Raw genomic sequence first — 6,336 nt, 5'->3', positions numbered from 1 at the left:
AAAAGGAATAAACACTTGTTGTACATATTTTTTAAGCAATATATACAGAACTTTTTTAATTTTTCAACTATTTTAAAAGAATAAACAGTTTTTTATTCATTTTAAACAGAACTATTTTTGGCGCTCCTACACTGTTGGGACGAAATTTCGGAAATCGTAATATTGAATTTTATATGAAAACAATAGCATCTACGTTTTCCTCGTATTTTTAAGATGATTATACCCAAAAAATTTCGAAATCGATAAGGTAGGAAATTATTTATTAAAGAAAATAAAATAGAATTTTAAGAAAATTATTGTATTCGCTTATGTAAGACACATTAGAGTTCGAAAGGGAGGTAATTTTCCATTTCGATATTTAAAAAAATGGCTAAATTTTTCACCTACTTTTACACGATTACATTTTAGTTTAATAATTCAGTAATATTCAGGTAGTTTCGACTGCATAATTTGGAAGCTAACATTGTAATTTATTAGAATTGACAAAAAAATCGGTAGAAACCATTATTTTTTCTTTGAAAACTCCATTTATTGACTACAACGTTTCGTTCTGATAGTGTAGAAGCGCTCCTTCTTTAAAAAAAAAGTTTTAAACAATATAAATATTTTTTTTATAATTTTAAACAATATAAGCCTTTTTCTTAATTTAATTTTCATCAATATAAATATATTTTTTGTACTTTTTATGTTTAATTTTTAACAATATAAATAGAACTTTGGTGCTAATTTTTGGTACCGCGCTATTTCATTTATTTTTCAGGTTAAATTCAAGTTTCACAATATCTTTTTATCATTAAATTGTTAGGTGGTAGCACAGAATAGTTACAAAACACCCTCCCTATGTTAAAAATGGCTTTCGAAATAATAACGTTATTATTTTAGCATGGTATCATAAACAGATAAGTACCGAATTTTTTATAATTTTACATGGTAAATTTTTACTTGGTTTCCATCTTACAACTTTTGAAAGGTTTTCGGGTATGCTGAAAACGAATATTGCATTTAAATTTTCCGCAAATAAGTAATTTTATGAATATTGAGCAATATAATTTTTTATTTATTTGTGGTGGGCATAGTTTTTAACTTTTAATTTTACACACCAAAATAGATTTTCTTTTTTATAATTTTGAAAGAAATATTGTTCATGGACCTTTTCCGATTTTAATTTTAACAAACAATATAAACCTTTTTACATTTTAATTTTGAAAGAAGGAATTGAAAATAATTGAAAGAGAATACACGTAAAAATTAATAAATGGCAATAAAATACTCATGTGATTTAATAATCATGTGATTCAATTTTGAATTAGAAAAAAATCACATTAAAATTATAAAAAGTTCTATTAATATTGTTTTAATTAAAATAAAAAGGTTTTCATAGTTTACAATTATAAAAAGTTCTATTCATATTTAAATTGGTTTTATATTTTCCGATAATTTAATATTTCTATTTATATTAATATTGTTTATCATTTAAAAAAAAAACGGTATTCATTGTTTAAAAATACATTATTTTCATGGTAACGTAATGATGACTACAGGAATTTAGTTCCTTTTAAGCGATAAAGGGTTCGAGATTATTTTTCCACCTAAACTCTAGTCTTGCCAAACTTTATACCGGGAAAATGACCTGGGCAAAGAATTAAATATTTTGACAGAGTCAAAATATTAAGAAGAATTGCAATTTGGGTACTCATGCAGAGGGTGATCCGTGCTGAAATAATAACGTTATTATTTAAAAAGCCATTCTTAACATGGGGAGAGGAGAGCGTTTTGTACCTATTCTGTACTTTAACCTTACAATTGAATAAAAAAACATTTCATAATACACTAATTAAACGGGGAAATACGATTTTAAAAATAGCGGGGATCACTCTCTGCATTAGCTGTTGAAAGTCCGATAACTCTTGTATCCCTATTACCTCCCTTTTCCCTGTACATATCCCATAACCCCTTTTTGTTCTTCCCCTTTTTGCAATAAAGAGTTCTCCTCATCAGTCAACACGTGTATCTATTTTCCTCCTTTGAATTCCTGTCCATTTTTGTCTCTACTTCACTAAAATGCACCACTCAACAGGTTATGGGCCCAGAAGCGATAATGGAAACAGATGGAGCAGATTATCTTTCGACGGAGATGAAGCCAAATACGAAATTTGGGAAGTAAAATTCTTAGGCCATTTACGTACGCTCGGTCTAAAAGACGCCATCTTAGGCGTAAACTCTACAAATGAACATGACGATGAAAGAAATGAGGAAGCGTATGCCGAACTGGTACAGTTTCTAGACAATAAAAGCTTATCCCTGATAATGAGAGAAGCTGCAGACAATGGAAGAAAAGCTCTAAAAATATTACACGAACATTACGCAGGAAAAGGGAAGCCGACAGTAATTTCTTTATACACCCAACTAACGTCCCTCAAAAAGAATAGCGATGAAAGTGTCACGGACTACGTTCCGTTCTAACAGCCCTCAGAAACGCCGGACAGACAGTGGACGACGCTTTAATCATCGCGATGATATTAAAGGGATTACTTAGCCAGTTCGACCCATTTTCTATATATGTGACTCACAGCAAGAAAGAACTAACGTTCCCGGTATTTAAAACCGAGCTTCACAGCTTTGAAGAGACTCTGAAGCACAAAAACGAGTCTAGCAGCGACGACGTGATGAAACTAACTTCCTCCTTTTCGAGAACTGCTATAAGCAACAACGACCGCGATGAGCGAGACACTACATGCTACATGTGCGGCGGAAAAGGGCATATATCTACAGACTGTGCCAACAACAAACGAAAAATGTGGTGCAACTACTGCAAAGCCACCACTCATAAAAGAGAGTCTTGCCGCTACAAACGTAGGGACACTATGAAAAAGGCAGCCGACATTGAAGAAGAACACACGTTCACATTCAAAATGGAGGACTACCATATGCGGAAGACGACGTCACCCACGGGTTTGCTTGTCGACGCTGGTGCCACTTCTCACATCATTAGAGATGAGAAGAAATTCAAAAATTTCGACCAAACATTCCAGTCAGAAAACCACTACATGGAGTTAGCGGACGGAACAAAAACCAGCGGCGTTGCATTAAAAAGAGGAGACGCAGAAATACACTTAGTAGACGAAAATGGAAACCGCGTCACAGGTACTTTAAAAATGGCGTTATTGATACCTTCCTACCCACAAGACATTTTCTCCATAAAAACTGCTACTAAAAACGGAGCAACAGTCATTTTTAAAGAAAATAAAAATGAACTCGTACATAAAAACGGCAGAAGGTTCAAAATATATGTACATAAAAGACTGTACTATTTAACGACTACACAGAATGAAACCACCGAAGACAGCTGCCATCAATGCTATGACGTCGACACGTGGCATAAAATACTCGGTCACTGTAACTACGACGACTTAACGAAACTACCCGCTGTAGTTTGTGGAATGCAAATAAAACCAAAAAATGCAAGCAATAAAAATTGCAATATTTGCATTCAAGGAAAATTCCCTCAAAGCAGAAACAAACACCCAGACGAACGAGCAACCAGCATACTACATCTAGTCCACTCGGACTTAGCCGGCCCTATAAACCCGGCAGACCTAAACGGAAACCGATACGCTGTCTCGTTCACCGATGATTTCTCCAGTGCTGTATTTGTATATTTTATTAAAAATAAAAATGACACCACACTCGCCGCCGAAAAATTCATTGCGGATATCTCACCCTACGGCGAAATAAAAATACTGAGGACAGATAACGGCTCAGAATTTAAGTCGAACGATTTCCAGAAATTAGTCCGCAAAAACAAAATTAAACATGAGACCTCAGCACCGTACTCACCTCACCAGAATGGAACAGCCGAAAGAAATTGGCGGACACTGTTCGAAATGGCGAGATGCATGATCATAGAGAGTGGATTACCCAAAACCCTGTGGACCTATGCTGTCATGACATCCGCAGTTATACGAAACAGGTGTTTCAACAACCGCCTGAAACAAACTCCATATTACGAAATAACCAGGAGGAAACCCGACCTCTCGAAAATGCACATCTTCGGTTCGGTGTGCTACACCTACTCCAACACAAGAGGGAAACTGGACCCAAAATGTCAGAGAGGGATATTTATCGGATATGACAGAAACAGCCCAGCATACCTAATCTACCACCCTGAAAGTGGGAAAGTGTATAAACACAGACAAGTAAAATTCATCAACAACTCTGACGTAGAACAAAACCAAACTTCTCCACCAAGCAATAATGAGGACTTCCTCCAAAGAGATTTGACAAAAAATCTAAAGCCGAAAGAAGACCGATAACAGTCTAGTGTTGATAGACCACTCAATATCATAGAAGAAAGCAGTTATACACGGAGATACCCAGAGCGGGAACACAAGATGCCCAGCTACTTAGAGGACTATGTAACGACAGTTCAAGACGAGAGTGGTCACACACTTGTCAATCTCGACTACTGCTACAAAGTCGCACATGGTGTACCACACACCTATAAAGCAGCTATGACCTCCCCAGTAGCACACCATTGGATCAAAGCAACGCAGGAGTAAATCAATTCCTTGAAAGAAAACGACGTGTACAAGCTGACACTTCTACCCAAAGGCAAAACAACAATCAGCAGTAGATGGGTATACAAAATTAAAGAAAACCCTGACGGATCCCCGAAATACAAAGCAAGATTTGTTGCAAAGGGTTACAACCAAACCAAGGGGGTAGATTATACAGAGACTTTCTCCCCAACAACTGACATCACATCAATCCGCATACTAATGCAAGTAGCTATCCAATACGATCTCATCGTACACCAAATGGACGTCAAAACGGCGTACCTCCATGCCCCAATTGACCACGAGATTTACATGGAGCAACCAGAGGGATTTGAAGTGAGATGGAAAACGGGCGAGAAACCAGTCTGTATGTTAAACAAATCCCTATATGGACTGAAACAATCGGGCAGAAATTGGAATCAAACCCTGCATGACCACCTCACCAAAAATGGTTTCATTCAGAATAGAGTGGATCATTGTGTCTACATGCGACACAACAGTGAGGAACGAATCACCATCATCTCATGGGTCGACGATTTAATTATCGCAGCTAATAATAATGATTCGCTCAACACCACCAAGCAGATGTTGATGTCCGAATTTCAGATGAAGGACCTTGGAAAACTCCGGCATTTCTTAGGGATAGACTTCGACATAACTCAAAGTCGTATACTGATGAGCCAGGAACGGTACGTCACAAAAATACTGGAAAGGTTCGATATGACCAATTGCAAACCCAGGACAACTCCATGTGAACTAAAGTTTGATCTAACCGAAAATGACTCTGACCTCATCGACCCCAGAAAGTACCGTGAAGTCGTCGGCAGCCTAATCTATCTGATGATCTGTACCAGACCAGATATAAGCTATATCGTTGGCAAGTTGTCCCAACACTTATCAAAACCGCATGAGCAGCATTGGACGGCAGCCAAACATGTACTTAGGTATATAAAAGGTACTATGCAACACCAACTATGCTATGCAAAATCAAACGATCAACTCCAGTTATTCGCGTACAGCGATGCCGATTGGGCATCAAACCAATACGACAGACACAGTATATCTGGATACTGTTTCAGCCTAACAAAAGGCGGCCCACCCATTTCCTGGAAGTCAAAAAGACAACCCACGGTAGCGTTATCCACATGCGAAGCCGAATATGTGGCATTAGCAAAAACAACCCAAGAAGGTATGTACCTCACACAATTACTAAAAGAAATGGACTGGTATAAGGAATACACACCCATTAAAATATTCGAGGACAGTCAAAGCGCTATAGCACTTTCTAGCGACCCAGTGCATCGACAAAGATGCAAACACATAGACATAAAATACCATTTCATCAGGGACGCTTTGAACAACGGCAACATAAAAATTATCTATTGCCCCACAACAGACATGCTCGCAGACATCATGACCAAACCCCCAACCCGAGCAAAACTAGAAAAATTCAAACCACTTTTATTCGGGCTTTAAATTCGTTTTTTTTTTTGCCGATGTGATGCTCTTATATATACGCGTATTCTTTCTTTATAAACACAAAATAAATAAATAAATAAATAAATAAATAAATAAATAATAATAATAATAATAATAATAATAATAATAATAATAATAATAAACAAATAAGTAAATAAGTCAAAAAAAAAAACGCTCACACTGTAAGAGCAAGCGGGGTGTTGAAAGTCCGATAACTCTTGTATCCCTATTACCTCCCTTTTCCCTGTACATATCCCATAACCCCTTTTTGTTCTTCCCCTTTTTACAATAAAGAGTTCTC

This window comes from Euprymna scolopes, chromosome 14 (genome assembly GCF_053919585.1).
Source record: "Euprymna scolopes isolate OS-2025 chromosome 14, ASM5391958v1, whole genome shotgun sequence".
NCBI lineage: Eukaryota > Metazoa > Mollusca > Cephalopoda > Sepiida > Sepiolidae > Euprymna > Euprymna scolopes.
This window is presented reverse-complemented; position numbering follows the sequence as displayed.